Below are 19,281 nucleotides of genomic sequence, written 5' to 3'. Positions count from 1 at the left end.
ATAAAGGTAATCTTTAATCTTTACAATGAGCTCCAGCTTTTTGACACTAGAATAAACAAAGGCAACATTGGAATGAAACACCTTGCGTCTTTCTTCAGAGAATAAATCCGTCTATTGCAATTCGGGTTTAATGTCATGATTTCACTCAAACATTTTGCTGCTCTATTCCTTGTTGTTGTAACCCTGTACATATCAGTTGATTAAGCATTTGTTGTTCATTTAAATAATTAATTCAAGTCGTCAAGTTGCTTTTTATTGTCGTTTCGACCATAAAGTACACAGAAAAAATTAAACGTTTTTCAGGACCATGGTGCTACATAAACAATACAAAAACTACACTGAATTACATAAACCAACACAAAAACTAACCAGACTACAGACCTACCCAGGACTGCATAAAGTACACAGAACTGTGCAGGCATTACAATAAATAATAAACAAGACAATAGGCACAGCAGAGGGCAGTAGGTTGGTAGTCCGACGGCTTGGGGGGAAATCTGTTACATAAGTAAACAGCTGAATGGCGGCGTCTGAGATTCCGTCTGTTTCTGTACTCCTGCCGAGTATTTCGTTGCCACAGATGTAGTCCAATTTAATGTCCATCTGAGAGCAGAATGGACGGGACAGCCGGCCAGCTAGGGCTTTGCTTTTTTTCCTGGCACCGACTCCTGCCCGCTCACCTCACTTCCGCTTCCTTGCACGCCGCTTACGCTGTCCCCACCTCCGGTTAAAGTAGATAAAGAATTCATCTCCATATTAAAATAATAAAGCATTAATGTACAGTTAATCAAATAAAGAGCCTATAGAGCTGATATTATGATTAGCAGATAACCGCAATGATCATAAATATTTAGTCTACAGCAGCATAATTAGCTTTCAGAATTTGTCTTCTCTCTTTCATTCCACATGAAGGGTCTTGACCGAATCCTTCAACTGTCCATTTTTCTTTACAGAGGCTGCTTGACCCATTGAGTTCCTCTCTCAGCGCCTGTTTTGCTGCAGGTTCTAGCTACTGTTGTTTACCTTGTTTCTCTGAGTGACAATAATTGACTGGTTCTGTTTTTGGATAAACTATTAGAGCATTTTCCTCCTCTCTGTTCCACTCCAGCAACTTAATGTGTCAATGACCAATGTATTCAGGATTTAATGGTGAATGCCCTTCAACAGTGAAGAGGCAAGGAAGAGATTTTTCACATGGACATGGTAATGATTAAAGCTTTCTGCAGTTACAAGTGATGGAGACAGTCATTTACAGTGTTTATAAAGAATTTACATATGCACTTGAGGGAAAATAATTTGCAAGGCTACAAAGTTCAAAGTTCAAAGTACATTTATTATCAAGGTATGTATAAATTATGCAACCTTGAAATTCAGCTCTCTGCAGGCAGCCACAAAACTAAAAAGCTGAAAGAACCCATTCAAAACAGACCACAAAAAAAACACAAATCACACAAACAATAAGAGCAAGCAACAGCATTCAGAATGAAAGTGAGTCCATGAACTTGAAACCCAGAGCAGCTGGAGCAGGGCAACAGGGCAAGAGCAGAGGTAAGATATTGCCTGGATTGAGCCTTAGGGAGCTGACAAGGCCTTAATGGGTTAAATGGCCTCTCCTGAGGCATAACAGTTCTATGAATTAACTTTCTAGAGTATAGCTTGACAAGAAATATGTTTGTGTAACCTGAAATTACAGACAGCAGATAAGAATGTTCAGTCAGAATTGCTTTGTAATATCTTACGAACAATCGACCATATTCCTTCCAAATAAGGATAACACACACAAAATACTGGAGGACATCAGCAGGCCAGGCAGCATCTACAGAGAGGAATAACTGAGAGGATGCTGCTTGACCTGCTGAGTTCCTCCAGCATTTTTTGAGTGTTGTTCTGGATCTTCCCAGCATCTGAAGAACCTCTTGTGTTTATGATTTGCCCTTGAAATAAGAATCTACAAATTATAATAGGCTGGTGAAAGTAAGTGCCTTCAGTCTTTAAATAAGCATCTGCTGTTAATTGTGTCCAAGAATTAGCACATCGAAACTAATGCCCTTAAATAGGCAATACTCAATCTTTTACTTTAGATAAGAAATTTTTGTTGAACATCCTGCTTTTAACTTAACCCTGAACATCCTGGGGTGGTTGGTGAGGAAAATTGTTTCCATATTTGTTTCAGCTTTTCATTTTCTTTTCACCCCAACTACCCAAAGCAAGGTTCAAAGATATTTAATTTCTGAAAAACAGAGGAGCCTCTTTCAGAACCTATGTTACTGAGTAATGGATTTCCTCTTTGTTCCAGTCCAGTGTCAGCCTTTTAAATCGGCTGGAATCATGCGTTGAGCTCCATTACCCACACATCAATGCAATGGCTTTGCCTCCCTTGCTGGGCCCCATGTAAGCACAATGTTATAATAAAGTCAAGGCTTCAGCCCTTTGTAATCATCCATGCAGCTCTTGCTAAAATTGCTTTAAATCATTGTTGAGCTTCCTTGGAAATTCCCAGCTGATAAGAGAAAATTGTATATATGACTTCTATACAAATTCAGTGGTTTGTTAATGTATTCAAATAATAACCTGGTAAGTCAAGGCCAGCTACATCTTGAAACCAACTAATTAAACCTGTATTTGGTTCATTGAAGCGAAAGATATGTCTTACATTGGGCTTGAAGGCCTTATTATCCTATGTGTTACACTGTAACTTTCAGGTTAAGTTGATGACTGTATTTTTATAACCTTAATGTAAAATCATTGAATGCACGGGCCAGATCTTATTCAGGTTTGAAACTTATGAATGGATCTAGCTACTCAGGCTTTTTTCTGCCATTTCATTAGATAATAGTTTTTTAATGTCTTTTTTAACTTCATACATATAGCTTGGCTCCCCAGAGGATAAGCTGAGTTACATTAGAAAACTGCTGTTTTAGTGATGAGTAATTAATACCCAGCTCATTCAACCTGGTGTCTCTGCACACAAAATGATATGCTGTCTACTTGTTCAGCACACACAAAATGCTGGAGGAACTCAGCAAGTCAGGCGACATCTATGGAGGGGGAATAAACAGTGTTATTTTGGGCCAGGGCTCTTCATCAGGATCTGGTGACGGATCTCAGCCCAAAACATCGACTGATTATAGACACTGCCTGGCTTGCTGATTTTCTCTAGGACTTTGTATGTGTTGCTCAAGACTTTTATAAGATATAGAAGCAGAATTGGACCATTTGGCCCACCGAGTCTGCTCCGCCAATTCTTCATGCCTGATCTATTTTTTCCTCTCAACCTCAATTTCCTGCTTTCTCCTTGTATCCCTTCATGCCACGACCAATCAAGAATCTATCTACCTCTCCCTTAAATATACATAGACTTGGCCTCTATAGCAACGTGTAGCAATGAATTCCACAGGAAACTGTTATGTTCTGTAAATCCAAAACAAGAAACTAATCAAAATAACAATAGTGGAGTCTGGAATGGGTGTATGTTAGTTTTTTTTTAGCAAGGTGCCAGCATTGCGGGGATGTGTTTAGCTAAGACAACTTCAGTTGATTCCATGCACCATTTGCAAGTCACATCCCCTGCAATAGAGTCAACTGATAGCAAATTAAGAAAGGATGATGCCACAGCAGTGCTCAAGGATGGCATTGGAAAGCTCAAACACATCAAGGGTAAAATAGTGTTAAATAAAAATGCCACACCCATGTTTTTCAAAGCCCTTCTGGTTCCTAACAATGGATGACATGGTGGTGGGGTGACCCATTCCATTCACATATATGACATATTTGGAGATGTTTCTTGTCGTTCTTACCCGTTACAATGATGTCACCTGGGTAACTCAGAACGCCTGAGCAGCCTTGCAGAACCTGGTCCAGAGTGCAGGTGCAGAGGCTACTTCAAAAATGGCATTCTTCTTCCATCTACAGCCGCAGGTAGGTCTCAGCTACATGCACTTTGCTGAAGTGTTTTCTTCACAGAAAGATTTGCAAAGATATCCTCTATCCTGGGCAGAGGGTACTGGTCTACTTTCAGTACTGGGTTCGTGGTGACTTTAAAATCACCACAGATCTTGACAGACACATTTCTCTTGGCTACAGAGACTGTGGGCTCCACTTAACCTTGGAAAGAATTTCTTGAGCCTCATGCAATCTAGCTTACTGGCTACTTCACCGCAGATGTTGTAAGGAACCAGAGGATTTTGCAAAACTTGGGTGTGACATTTTTATTGAACACTATTTTATCCTTGATGTGTATGAACTTTTCAGTGCCATTCTCAATCGCTGCTGTGACGTCATCCAGTACCTTTCCTAATTTGCTTTCAGTTGACTCTTTTGCAGGGGATGTGGCATGCAAATGGTGGATGAAATCAAATTGCAGTTGTCTTAACTAAACAATCCCCACAGTGCTGGCCATCCTATTTTTACCACATACAAGCCCAGTGCGGCTTGTTGATTCATCAGGACTTGGCCGGAAACGTCGACAGAGCTTCTCCCTATAGATGCTGCCTGGCCTGCTGTGTTCCACCAGCATTTTGTGTGTGTTGTTTGAATTTCCAGCATCTGCAGATGTGTGGCTTGTTGATTATTCCATTTCACTGCTACAAATGACTTTCCCACAGGAGTTATCATTTCTCCAGTGTTAGTTCTTAGTTGGATATCTGGAGGCTTCAGTTGAGTATCTTTGAAATGCTGTTCTAACTCATTTTATGAAATGACTGAAACAGCCGAGCCAGTGCACAATTCCATTTTAATTAATTTGCTGTTCACTGTTAGTGTAAGCTACATATATTGCTTGCCTATTGCTAGTTCGCATCTTAAATCTCAAGGCACGTGCTCCTCTCATCATTTTCAGGTTTTTCAACAGCATGCACATCCGTGCTCTTTTTGAAACTGCAACTTGAATTTTTATCTTTCTCTCTTCTCTGTGCAGGCTATTCATTGTTGTCTGCCCGACATTGTTTTTGTATGTCACCCAATTTGTTGCATTTTCTGCAAGCTTCACCTTTAAACCTGCATTGGTCCGTACATGTGAGCCCCTGTCACAATGGTAACATAATTCGTTTACCCAGGCAGGTTCCTGTGAAGAGATTACACACTCACTTTCATTTCTGACTGAAACTCAGGCATGTCTCTGTCTGCTGTTTGGACTGCTCTTTTAAATATAAGTTGCGCTTCAGCTAGGAGTCATTTTTGAATGCTTTCTTGTAAGATTCCACAAACTAAACAATATCACGGTGGACACTGAGCCCATCTTTGAACTGGCAATTCGCTGAGAATTTTTTAAATTCAGCCACGTATGTTGAAATGGATCCCCGTCCACAACTTTTGATTCTGCTTATGAAGCCTAAAGCATTCTGCAATCAACTGTGATTTCCATTCTAAATGTCCCTGCATTGCTTTCAGGGTATCAGCTAAGCTAATTTTGGCTGGTTGGGTTAGAGGAGTTAAACTTCTAAGCAAAAAGTATGCCTTTAAATCAGATGCACTCGACAAAATTGGCATTTACTTTTCTTTGGCTATTTCATTTGCTTCAAAATACTGCTCAATTTGCTCAGTATATGATTTCTAATTATCTCTTGTGCAATCAAACACATCTATCTTTCCAACATAGCCAGCCATTTCTACTTTTTTAAATTTATTATTATCAGCCAGTATTCACTGTTCATGTACCTGTGAATTAGTCTGGTTTCTGCCTTTTTCTTAACTCGAAAGTCTCACTGTGCTTTTATTTAACTCGAACATCTCACCACTTTTTAAACTAGAATGTCTCACTGTGCTTCAACAGGTAGGTAGTTCTCTTGGGTGTACAGTATTTTTGTTTTTATTTTTATCAAGGCTCACCATATGATGTGGTGGTGTGATGACATATGTCATTTACGTACTATTACATATAACCTGTAATGAATTATTTAAACAAAGGATGCCAAACAATACATTTACAACATTACTTAAATATTAAATACACAACATGAGGAAAACCATGCAGTCACGGGGATAATGTACAAGTTCCTTACAGGCAGCAGTAGAATTAAACCAGGGTTGTTGGTGCTGTAATAGAGTTGCGCCAGTTGCTATATCACTGTGCCAAGTGTGATTTCAATGGTCTCCCTTAACAAACAAAGGAGTGGCATGAAGCTGAGTTTTGCCACCGTTTGTATATTAGAGTCCTTGTATAACAAAACTATTTTACAGGAGAGATTTCCATTTTCACCTGAGTTCAATGCGAAGGATGTTACTTGACATTAATCATGTCAGTTACTGATCTAATGTTATACCTGTAGAGTGTGGTGCCTGAACTGAATCCCAACCCCTGGTGCTGAAATATCTCGGTATAGAATTATATTGGAAGGCTTTTATTGGATTATTATTGTCACATGCACCAAAATACAGCAAAAAATTTGTCTTGCATACTGCTCATACAGATCAATTCATTACACATTGAGCTAGAATAACGTAAAACAATATCAATGCAGAATAGAGTGTAAAAGTTACCGAAAAGTTGCAGTGCAGGTGAACAATAAAGTGCAAGTTCAGAATGCAGTTGATTGTGAGCTTAAGAGTCTATCTTGTCATACAAGAAGTCTGTTCAAGTCACTGATAACAGTGGGACAGAAACTTTTCTTGAACCTGGTGGTACATTCTTGAATATTCTGTCTGGATGCATAACAACTGGGTATGGCACCAGCTCTGGATGTGATTGCAAAGAAACTGCAGAGAGTTGTGGATAGAGCTCACCACATCATAGGAAACTGCTTCCCTTCCATAGCCTCTGTCCATACTTCTCAGTTCAAGTTCAAGTTTATTGTCATCTGACTACATATACTGTATACAACAAAGAAAGCATCATACCTTCAGACCATGGTGCACCCACAATACATCTATATCACATAATAAAATAAAACCGAATGTTACCATAAATAAGTTAATAAAATATAATTCACAGTACAGGTGAATTGCACAGTTAGTGTCCTAGTGACAAGACTTCGGTGGTGGCAGGGTAGTCATTAGTCACAGCCTGAGGGAAGAAGCTGTTCCGTGGTCTGGCAATCCTAGTCCTGATGCTCCTGTACCTCCTTCCCGATGGTAATGGGTAAAGAGATAGTAGGATGGGTGGTAGGGATCCTCAATAATGCTTCGGGCCCTTCCCAGACAAAGTTCACAGCGAATTACACAAATGGGGGGGGAGAGGGAGTCCCTGGAAATCCGCTGGGCAGTTTTTATTCTCCTCTGTAGAAGAAACAAAAGCCTGGAAGCACATACCACCAGGCTTAAGGACAGCTTCTGTCAGGCTGTTATCAGACTCCTGAAAGAAACTCTTGTGAGATAAAATGGACCTTTGGCCTTACAATCTACCTCATTATGATCTTGCATTTTATTGTTCATCTGCACTGCACTTTTTGGTATCTTACACTTTATCCTGCATTGTTATTGTTCTACCTCAATGCACTATGCAATGAGATTTTGTGGGGAAGATCGGGAGTCTCGGATGGTATGTTGCTTCCCTGGTGCCGGGGTCCGAGACATCTCAGATTGGGTGCAGGTTATTCTCGAGAGGGAGGGCAAGAATCCAGATGTTGTGGTCCATGTAGGGACCAATGACATGGGTAGAATGAGTGAGGGGGTCCTGCATAGGGAGTTCAGGGAGTTAGGTGCAAAGCTGAAAAGCAGGACCTCGAGGGTAACAATGTCAGGATTGCTACCTGTGCCACGTGCGAGTGAGGCAAGGGTATAGAAAAATTATACAGACTAATACATGGCTGAGAGGATAGTGCAGGAGGGAGGGCTTCAGGTTTTTAGATAATTGGGCTTTGTTCCAGGGATGGTGGGATCTGTTCCGAAGGGACGGTTTACACCTGAACTGGAGCGGTACTAACATTCTTGCAGGGAAGTTTGCTAGTGCTTCTTGGGGGGGCTTAAACTAAATTTGCAGGGGGCGGGGATCCAGAATGTGAGAGAGGATAGCAAGAGGAAGAATAAAGGATAGGTGGGGACTACACAGTTCCAGAATATTAAGTGTATAGTAGAGAAAGGTGAGGCAGAACAAGTGATGAGGAGGACACATGTACAGAGGGATGGTCTGACGGAACATAGAGTTAAATGTGCAGAAAGAATAAGTAAATTTAGGAAGGACAACAAAATTCTAGGGGAGTATAGCCCGATGGGAGTTCGGGGAGCTGGGTTAAGCACAATAGGCAGCGATTCAAACAGAGAGAGGAGAAATGGGCTAAAAATTCTATATCTGAATGCACAAAGTTTCAGAAATAAGATGGATGAGCTTGAAGCTCAGGTGCGAATGAGTAACTATGATATTGTTGGGATAACAGAGACATGGCTGCAGGGAGATCAGACCTGGGAAATGAATGTACAAGGGCATACATGCTATCGTAGGGACAGAAATGTGAGCACAGGGGGTGGGGTGGCCCTGTTGGTGAGGAATGAGATTCAGTCCTTTACAAGGGGGGGACATAGGATCAGGAGAAGTAGAGTCTGTGTGGATAGAACTGAGGAACAGTAAGGGCAAAAGGACCCTAATGGGTGTTGTCTACAGGCCACCAAACAGTAGCATGGATATTGGATGCAAGTTGAATAGGGAGTTAACATTGGCATGTGGCAAAGGTAATGTTGCAGTAGTTATGGGGGATTTCAACATGCAGGTGAACTGGGAGAATCAGGTTGGTGCTGGACCCCAGGATAGGGAGTTTGTAGAGTGCCTAAGGGATGCATTCTTGGAACAGCTTGTATGAGAGCTGACCAGGGACAAGACTATTCTGGATTTAGTGTTATGTAATGAACAGGATTTGATAAGCAATCTTGAAGTAAAGGAACCATTAGGAGGTAGTGATCATAATATGATAAGTTTTTATCTGCAATTTGAGAAGGATAAGGGCAGCTCGGAGGTGTCAGTGTTGCAGTTGAACAGGGGAAACTATGGAGTCATGAGGGAGGAGCTGGCCAAAGTTGACTGGACGGATATCCTAGCAGAAAAGACAGTGGAACAGCAATGGCAGGTATTCTTGGGAATAATGCACAAGGTGCAAAATCAGTTCATCTCCCGGAGGAGGAAGGATTCAAAGGGGGGAAAGGGGCCACAGTGTTTGACAAAGGAAGTCAGAGATTGCATAGCATTAAAAAAAAAGGAAGTATGTCAGAGCTAAGGTGAGTGGGAGGAAAGTTGATTGGGAAGTTTTTAAGGAACAACAGAACTTAACTAAAAAGGCAATACGGGGAGAAAAAATGAGGTACGAATGCAGGCTAGCCAGGAATGTGATTTCCGGTATGATGGCAATTGTTTAGTTGCTCCGAACTTTTGCTCCGTCATTCTTCCTATCTTTGTGCTATATGTCTCCCTTCTTAAACCTTAGTTAGGTATTTTATTAGTTCTCTTTTACCTGCCTGTGAACACATCTATCTTATAATGGCTACCAAAAGTACTAAAACCGGGAAAAAGGAAACTTCTACAGCTTTGCCAGCTGACATTCTCGCTGTTTTGGAACAACATCGACAAGATATTTTAATGGATATTAGAAATGAATTTAGAACTTCTTTCAACCAGCTGGATCGCAAATTGGATCAGATCAATGCTAGAGTGGATGAACAAGTTGAACATTTATCTCGCATTGACTCAACTTCTGAAGATTTAAAACGCCGTGTTCAATATCTTGAAACTCTTTGCTCCAACCTGGAGGAGAAGAGCAGTAAACTTTTTTCCAAAATGGTGGATCTTGAAAACTGGAGCAGACGTTGCAATCTACGAATTCTTGGTTTGCCAGAGGCCACCGAAAAGGGCTCTCCCGTTGAATTTTTTGCTGATTTTCTCTGTGAGATTTTTGGGAAAGAATTTCTTCCGACTCCACCTGAGCTTGAAAGGGCTCACAGGATGTATGTTCCCCATGCAACTCTGGGTTCCCGTCCACGGCCGGTAATTTTGTGCTTTCATCAATACCAGGTGAAAAACCGTTTGATTATGGAGGCACGCCGCAGAGCTACTTTTGCTTTTCAAAATACGGTCATTCGTTTTGTGGAGGATTATGCCCCCCAGGTTCTGAAGATGTGTGCTGAGTTTAAAGGTGTAATGAAAGTGCTTTTTGATCGCGGATTCAGACCCTCTCTCCGAAATCCAGCCGATCTTTGAATTACGCTTACTACTGGAGATTATAAGTGGTTTAAATCAGTGAAGGAGGCTGAGGCATTTGTTGGAAGTCTTCTGGCCACCCTAGTCTTCATTGGAACCGGCCTGACCTTCTGAAATGGTTGTTAAGTACCTCTCGAAGTAAAACTATTTTTTCCGAACTCAGACTTTACTTGAATAATTCAGACATTATCTATTGAAACTCTAAGGGCTGTAGTCAATCTCTTCCTGGACTTGGTGCGTTTTTTCTAAATAGATAATCGAAGTTTAATGTTTCCCTGCGGACTTTTAGATTGTACTTGTGTAATCTATTTTATTTTTGTATAACTTTATCTATAGAGAACTACAATTGACTTTAACTTGTTTTGGAGGTTTGGAGTTTTTATTGAAGGCCTCCCCGTTGGTTGATTCATAGTTTAAGTTTTGCTTTTTTTTCTGTAAATGGTTGATAAGTACCCTCTTTGAATTTATAATTTCCCCCTTTTCTCCCTCCCTTTTTTTTTTCTTTTCTTTTAATCTTTTATAATTTTTTGCGGTTAGGTTAGTTTTAGTTTTCTTCTGATTTTCTTTGTATTAAGTTTTATACTTCTGTTGAAGTTGTTCTTATTTGTAATTCTGTTTTCTAGTGCATAAATTAATTATTATTTGCTATAGTATTTATACGGAGCTTTTGTTAACGACACAGAACTGGAAGTCATACTTGGGTTAATTTTTTTGGTAGAGCTAGCTGCTTTTTTAGGTAGCTGTCTAGTTTTGGGTTGCGAGGGTGGGGTGTGTTCTCCAGTTCCAACGCTACTCACTGTTTCTTTTGTTTGCCTTTGTTATTCAGGACATGTCTCTGTTTTGATTCTATGGATCTATGGTTACATTTTTGCTCCCAGACTGTTATTGTACTGCTTGATTTTTTTATATGCCTGCTGCCTTCTATGCACTAACAATTGATAATGGTTAACACACTTAAACTTGTGAGCTGGAATGTAAGTCATCCTGTTAAAAGAAGGAAGGTCTTCTCGCATATTAAACAACTCAAAGCTCACATTGCCTTCCTTCAAGAAACTCATATTCGTAGTTTTGATAATTCTCAGCTTTTGTCAAAGTGGGCAGGTCAGCATTTTCATTCATCCTTTGCTGCCAAAGCTAGGGCAGGGGGTGTCTCCATCCTTATTAACTCAAATATTCATTTTGAACTCCATAATAAGATATCTGATACAAATGGCTGTTTTATTATTGTTTCTGGTAAATTATATAATACTAAAGTTGTACTAGCAAACCTGTATGCTCCCAATTTTGATGATGTTAATTTTTTTGAACATTTTTTCTCCTCACTACCAGATTCAAACTCATACTCTCTTATACAGGGTGGCAATTTCAATTGTTGGTTAGATCCTAATTTGGATCGATCGTTCTCTGTTACTAGACTACCTACTAAATCTGCCTTAGCTAATTATGGTATCTCTGATATATGGCGTTTCCTTCATCCTACTGAGAGAGATTGTTCTTTTTTTTCACATGTTCACCATACCTTTACTAGAATTGACTACTTTTTACTCGATAATCAACTTATTCCATTTGTCAATTCTTGTGATTATCAGAGTATACTGATTTCTGACCATGCCCCAATTACTTTGTCTTTAAATTTTCCTGGTCTCCCTCAGAGGAACAAACACTGGTGTTTTGACTCGACTTTATTATCGGATGATGATTTTCTAAAATTTATTAAGGATCAGATAACCTGTTATTTTAACACCAATACATCATCTGAAATGTCATCCCAGATTGTCTGGGATGCCATGAAAGCATATTTGAGGGGTCAAGTAATCTCCTATACAGCAAATCTCAATAGAAAGTCCTGTGCAGATCGATTAGACCTCATTAATCAGATTAAAGAATTGGATCAACTGTATGCTCAAACTAAGAATCCTGAATTATACAAGAAGCGTGTAGAACTTCAAACTAAATTTAATCTTTTGTCTACTCAACCTGTCGAACGTCAACTTCTTGAAAGTAAGAGTCGCTTTTATATTCATGGTGACAAATCTGGTAAATTTCTAGCCAATCAGTTGAGGCGTTCCAAAGCCAAACAACATATTACAAAGATCCAGAAGGAGAATGGAGACTTTACATCGGATCACTTAGAAATTAATGACGCATTTAAAAATTTTTATTCTTGACTTTATTCCTCTGAATCTCTGAATGAGAATATCTCTGTTGATTACTTTTTAAATAATCTGAATATTCCTTCGCTTTCATCTGATTTTAAAGCCAAACTTAATGCGCCTATATCGTTAGAAGAAATATCTTTTGCAATTTCTGCATTGTCTTCAGGGAAATCTCCTGGACCTGATGGGTTCCCCATAGAATTTTATAAATCATTCTCTTCACTTCTTTCTCCTCAGTTACTCTCAATATTATCTGACTCATTTAATTACAGTAAATTGCCACCCTCTTTTAATGAGGCATTTATTATTCTTTTATTAATAAAGGGTAAAGACCCAACAGAGTGTACCTCGTATAGGCCGATTTCTTTGCTTAATGTTGATGTTAAAATCTTGGCCAAAGTTTTGGCTTATAGATTAGAAACTGTTATTCCCTCTATTATTTCTGAAGATCAAACTGGTTTTATTAAAAACCGTCTTCTTTTTTTAACATTCGGCGTTTATTTAACATTTTATATTCACCTCCATCTGGGATTCCTGAATGTGTTATTTCCCTCAATGCAGAGAAAGCATTTGATCGTATAGAATGGAACTATCTTTTTGCAGTTTTAGAAAAATTTGACCTCGGTCAAAGTTTTATCTCTTGGATCAAATTGCTGTATCTATGTCCTCCTGCCTCTGTTTTGACTAATTTTCAGAAATCCCAGTTATTTAACCTCAAACGTGGCACCCGTTAGGTATGCCCTTTAAGTCCCTTTCTCTTTGATTTGGCTATAGAACCTTTGGCGATAGCATTTTGAAATTGTCCTGAATTGACCGGGATTTGGAGAGGGGGTGTTGAGCATAAAGTTTCTCTTTATGCTGATGACTTATTACTTTTTCTTTCAAATCCGTCTACATCCTTACCTCCAATGTTTTCACTTCTTGATCAGTTTAGCCAGATCTCTGGCTATAAACTTAATTTACATAAGAGTGAACTTTTCCCAATTAATAAAGAAGCACAAGAATTAACATTCTGTGATTTCCCTTTTAAAGTAGTTCATAATCAATTTACTTATCTTGGGATTACAGTCACAAGGAAGTTTAAAGATCTCTTTCGTGAAAATTTTGCCAGTCTTTCACATACTATAAAACAGAGTCTGTTACAATGGTCACCTCTATCTATGTCTTTGGTAGGTCATATTAATGTTGTTAAAATGTATGTTCTCCATAAATTTTTATATTTATTTCAATCAATCCCAATTTTTATTCCTAAATCTTTTTTTGATTCCTTAGACTCTATTATTTTGTCATATCTGTGGAAGAATAAGCGCTCTAGAATTAATAAAGTTTATCTCCAAAAATCTAAAAAAGAGGGTGGCATGGATTTACCTAACTTTCATTTATGTTATTGGGCAGCCAATATATGTTGTGCTACCTTTTGGTCTTTTTTCCATGGCCAACCCAAGTGCCCTAATTGGGTGGCAATGAAGTTGGGTTCCACTAAAGATTTATCTATTTCTGCACATCTTGGCTCTGCACTCCCTAGTAGTTTGTCCAGATTAATTGTTAATCCTCTTGTTGGACACACTTTGCGTATATGGGCTCAGTTTAGGAAATTTTATGGTTTCTCTGGTTTTTCCTTTTCTAGCCCTATCTTACATAATCACCTATTTTTTTTTTACCTACTATGTATGATTCAGCATTCCATGATTTGTACAGGAAGGGCATTAGACATTTTGAAGATCTTTTTATTGATAATCGCTTCGCATCTTTTCAACAGCTCTCTGCTAAGTTCAATCTGCCCAATACTAATTTTTTTTAGATATCTCCAAATTAGACACTTTATTAATCCTTTAATTCCTAACTTCCCTGAAATGCCTGAGAAAAATGTTATGGATTTCTTTCTTTCTATTAATCCACTAGGTAAAGGTTTAATATCATTTATTCATGATAAATTAGCAGCCTTACGGCGTGCCCCTGTGGATAAAATTAAAATGGCTTGGGAGCATGACTTAAATACCTCCTTATCTGATGAGACTTGGGACTCGATTCTCAAATCGGTTAATTCAACCTCTTTTCATGCTCGCCATTAACTTTTACAGTTTAAGATTGTTCATAGAGCCCATATGTCTAAATCTAAACTATCTCGATTTTACCCTACTATCAGTCCTCTTTGTGATAAATGCAAAAGGGGTGAGGCCTCTCTCATTCATATGTACTGGTTTTGTCCTAGCTTGGAGAAATTTTGGAAAGATGTCTTCATAACGTTATCATATATTCTGAATCGCCATCTAGAACCTAACCCTCTAATTGCTTTGTTCAGTTTTTTGGGTGAGACAGATTTACGTCTGAGTTCGACTAAGTGTCGAATATTATCTTTTGCTGCTCTCCTGGCTAGATGTTTAATCCTCCTTAGATGGAGAGATGTTGCCCCGCCCATGCATGCTCAATGGCTTAAAGATATTATGGCCTGCTTAGACCTTGAAAAAATTCATTATTCAGCTCTTAATTCGGATATAAAGTTCCATAAGGTCTGGGGACCTTTTGTTGAGTACTTTCATAACCTTCCTCTTAACTAAGGTTTTTTTCTCGGTCCCTTGCCTTCAGCTCCTTTTTTTTTTTGGCAGTAGGCATTAATATCTTCTGTTGCTAAGTGTATTTACAGCTTTGGGGGTTTGAATGTCCTGATTTATATTCTCTATATTGTGTTGTGGTTGGTCTGGAGTCTTTTTTGTTGCGGGGCTTGGGGAGGATACTAATTTTACATGTCTTCAATTTGGGTGCTTTCTCAATTATCTTTTTTTTGTATTATATTATTATTGTATGTTTATTTTTGCACTGTATTAATGCTCTTCATTTTGATCTGGGTTTTTTTTATCTGTAGCGATGTAGAAAATGTATAAAAAAACTAATTTAAAAAAAAGCTAGCCAGGAATATAAAGGAGGATAGCAAAAGCTTTTTTAGGTATATGAATGAAGACAAAGAAGATAGCTAGGAACAATGTTGGGCCCTTGAAGAATGAATTGGGTGAAATTTTTATGGGAAACTGAGAAATGGCAGAAGAATTTATTAAGTACTTTAGATCTGTCTTCACTAAGGAAGACACAAGCAATCTCCCAGTTGTATGGATGGGCCAAGGACATAGGGTAACAGAGGAAATGAAACAGATTGACATTAGGAAGGAAACGGTGATGAGTAGACTGATGGGACTGAAGGCTGACAAATCCCCAGGTCCAGATGGTCTGCGTCCTAAGGTACTAAAGGAGGTGGCCCTGGAAATTGTGAATGCATTGGTAATCATTTTCCAATGTTCCTTAGATTCAGGATCAGTTCCTGAGGATTGGTGAATGGCTAATGTTATCCCACTTTTTAAGAAAGGAGGAAGGGAGAAAACAGCGAACTATCCACTTGTCAGCCTGACATCGGTGGTGGGGAAGATGCTAGAGTCCATTATTAAAGATGAAATAGTGGCATATCTAGATAGCAGTGATAGGATTGGGCTGAGTTGGCATGGATTTACCAAGGGTAAATCATGCTTGATTAATCTATTGGAGTTTTTCGAGGATGTAACCAGGAAGTTAGACAAGGGAGATCCAGTGGATGTAGTTCACCTCAATTTTCAGAAGGCATTTGATAAGGTCCCACATAGGAGATTGGTGGGTAAAATCAAAGCTCATGGCATCGGGGGGAAGACATTGACATGGATAGAAAACTGGTTGGCAGATAGAAAGCAAAGGGTAGCGGTGAATGGGTGTTTCTCGGAATGGCAGGTGGTGACTAATGGGGTGCCACAGGGCTCGGTATTGGGACCACAGCTGCTTACCATTTACATCAACGATTTTAAATGAAAGCATTGAGAATAACATCAGCAAATTTGCTGATGATACTAAGCTGGGTGGCAGTGTGACATGTGATGAGGATGTTAGGAGAATTCAGGGTGACTTCGATAGGCTGGGTGAGTGGGCAGATACTTGGCAGATGAATAAGTGTGAGGTTATCCACTTTGGGAGTAAGAACAGGAAGGCAGATTATTATCTGAATGGTGTAGAGTTAGGTAAGGGAGAAATACAAAGAGATCTAGGAGTCCTTGTTCATCAGTCACTGAAGGTGAATGAGCAAGTGCAGCAGGCAGTGAAGAAGGCTTTTGGAATGTTGGCCTTTATTACAAAGAGAATTGAGTACAAGAGCAGGGAAATCCTTTTGCATTTGTACAGGGCCTTGGTGAGACCACACCTGGAGTATTGTGTACAGTTTTGGTCTCCAGGGTTAAGGAAGGACATCCTGGCTATAGAGGAAGTGCAGCGTAGATTCACGAGGTTAATTGCTGGGATATCTGGACTGTCTTACGCTGAGATGTTAGAGAGACTGGGTTTGTACACGCTGGAATTAAGAAGATTGAGAGGGGATCTGATTGAGACATATAGGATTATTAAGGGATTGGACAAGATAGAGGCAGGAAATATGTTCCAGATGCTGGGAGAGTCCAGTACCAGAGGGCATGGTTTGAGAATAAGGGGTAGGTCATTTAGGACAGTTAAGGAAAAACTTCTTCTCCCAGAGAGTTGTGGGGGTCTGGAATGCACTGCCTCGGAAGGTAGTGGAGACCAATTCTCTGGAAGCTTTCAAGAAGGAGCTAGATAGGTAGCTTATGGATAGGGGAATCAACGGATATGGGGACAAGGCAGGAACCGGGTATTAATAGTAGATGATCAGCCATGATCTCAAAATGGCGGTGCAGGCTTGAAGGGCCGAATGGTCTACTTCTGCACCTATTGTCTATTGATTGGATCTGTATAAACAGTGTGCAAGACAATGATTTCACTGTATTTTGTTACCTGTGACAATAAAAAAATCAATAACAATACCATTCTATGAAAGAGATTGTCAGCACATTAACACATTGATAGTTGTGAGAACTTGCTGGTCCCAAAGTGTACCTCTGCAAGACTGTCTAACTTTAAATAAATACTTCACTGGTTTTAAGATTCTCAAAAATATTCTGTGGATGTAAGTGCAAGCCTTTCTCCTTTTCCTTCAGAGGATCCAGACATCCACAGCGCTCTACTTTCTCTGAAGGAGGAGAGTCTTGGTGATTAGTCAACATCCACACACCGTTTGATGAGGCAATTATTTGAGCAGAATTAAGCCACTTTGCTAAATTTTATGAGAATCTTTCATTTTCTGGAAGATCAAAAAAGCCAAGAACATCATCTAACCATCAACAAAACTTTAACGAGAAATACTGTCACACAATATCGATGGCCACTTTATTAGGTACACCTGGACACCTGCTTGTTAATGCAAGTATCTAATCAGCCAATCATGTGCCAGCAACTAAATGCAGACATGGTTAAGAGGTTCAGCTGCTGTTCAGATCAAACACTAGAATGGGGAAGAAATGTGATCTGAGTGACTTTGACTGTGGGATGATGGATGGTGCCAGATGGGATGAGTATCTGCTGATCTTCTGGAATATTTACACACAACAGTCTTTAGAGTTTGCTGAGAATGGTATCAAAAATTTTTTAAAAAACATCCAGTGAACATTAGTTCTGTGGGCAAAAATGCCTTGTTATTGAGAGAGGTCAGAGGAGCATGGCCAGACCAGTTCAAGCTGACAGGGAGGTGACAGTATCTCAAATAAGCATGTATTACAACAGTGGTGTGCAGAAGAGCACCAAATGCCCTCGCCTGAAGTGGATGGGCTTCAGCAGCAGAAGACCATGAGCATACACTCAGTGGGTCAAAGGAGGCACCTAGTAAAGTAGTATTGAGTGTAGATGAACCTCACACTTGTATTCCATTATACAAGGATGCTGGTGGTGTAAAGAATGAATAGATAATGCTGCCCAAAACAAGAGCCCAACCAGGATTCAAGAGAAAGAATCCCCAGGTTTTATCCTGTATCCAACATGATCCGAACACAACATTGACAATGCGACCACTGAATGCGTAAGTAATGAGGCAAACCTTCCCCGGTCTGTGAGAGAGTTTCTGAGGACAAATGGGTCATTACATTTGTCCTTCTATACAAACTCCCAGATTAGGCTACACAGTGTTTTAAGTACCTTTATCAATCATCACCCAGTTTTGCACAAGGAAATAAAAATCTGTGTACAGCAGAACTTTGATAACCCCACACGCTCGGGATTCTGGCACCAGATGGTCAGATTTTCCACACTATTAGATATAATTTCTATTAATGCCTTAACTCTCTTTTAATTCACTTTTTGAAAGGCAGGAGGTACCTTAGCATTAGGACAAGAAGTGTTGGGATAGGAAGTAGCTTCCTCCCCCAGGCTGTAAAGGTATTGAACTCCCCGCAGCCATCCTGGTCTCAACATGCACAAAGCATTATACAGTTTACTTTTTAACTTGTGTCATAAATACGTCATATTATTTGTTCATTTATTTGTGGTAATATCATGTTATGTGTCTTGTGATATGCACCTTTGGAGGAACGTTATTTCATTTGGCATTATACTTGTATATGTTTGAATAACAATAAGCTGAACTTGAACTTGAACCTGATCGGTCCTGGGGCCTGTACTAAAATGCCATTTCAAAGAAAGCCTGGCAGTGCCTCTACTTTCTTAGAAATCTGTGAAGATTCAGTATGCCATCTAATACTTCAACAAATTTCCATACATGCACAATGGAGAGAATATGGATTAGTTGCATGATGGCCTGGTGCTCAGCAGGTCTGGCAGCATCTATCGAAAAGAGCCAACATTCAACTTTTTGGGTTGAGATCCTTCAACAGGCTTCAGCCCAAAATTTTGACTGATTACTCTTTCCCATAGGTACTGCCTGGCCTGCTGGGTTCCTCAAGCAGTTTGTGTGTATTACTTTGATTCCAGCATCTTCAGGTTTTCTCTTGTCTGTGAAACGTGAAAGCAGATCAGCGAGAGAAGGGGAATAAATGGAGGTGCGCAAAATACACCAGTGTCCAAAAATGGAAAATCCTATAAAAAGTTATGGATAACGCTCAATGCATGACAGACAAAGACCTCCCCACCATTGAGTAC

At 39.6% G+C, this 19,281-nt stretch overlaps 1 long non-coding RNA gene across 1 annotated transcript in view; it reads right to left on the bottom strand.

The window, feature by feature from the left end:
* Positions 1 to 239: 239 nt before the first annotated feature.
* The window catches only part of LOC132382350 (uncharacterized), a 67,539-nt gene continuing 48,497 nt past the window's right edge, over positions 240 to 19,281 (bottom strand). Inside the window, exon 4 of the long non-coding RNA XR_009508289.1 lies at positions 240 to 721. This is a non-coding gene — a long non-coding RNA (uncharacterized LOC132382350). The remainder of the gene's footprint in view (positions 722 to 19,281) is intronic.

This window comes from Hypanus sabinus, chromosome 28 (assembly GCF_030144855.1).
Source record: "Hypanus sabinus isolate sHypSab1 chromosome 28, sHypSab1.hap1, whole genome shotgun sequence".
In the NCBI taxonomy this organism is placed as follows: domain Eukaryota; kingdom Metazoa; phylum Chordata; class Chondrichthyes; order Myliobatiformes; family Dasyatidae; genus Hypanus; species Hypanus sabinus.
This window is presented reverse-complemented; position numbering and strand designations above follow the sequence as displayed.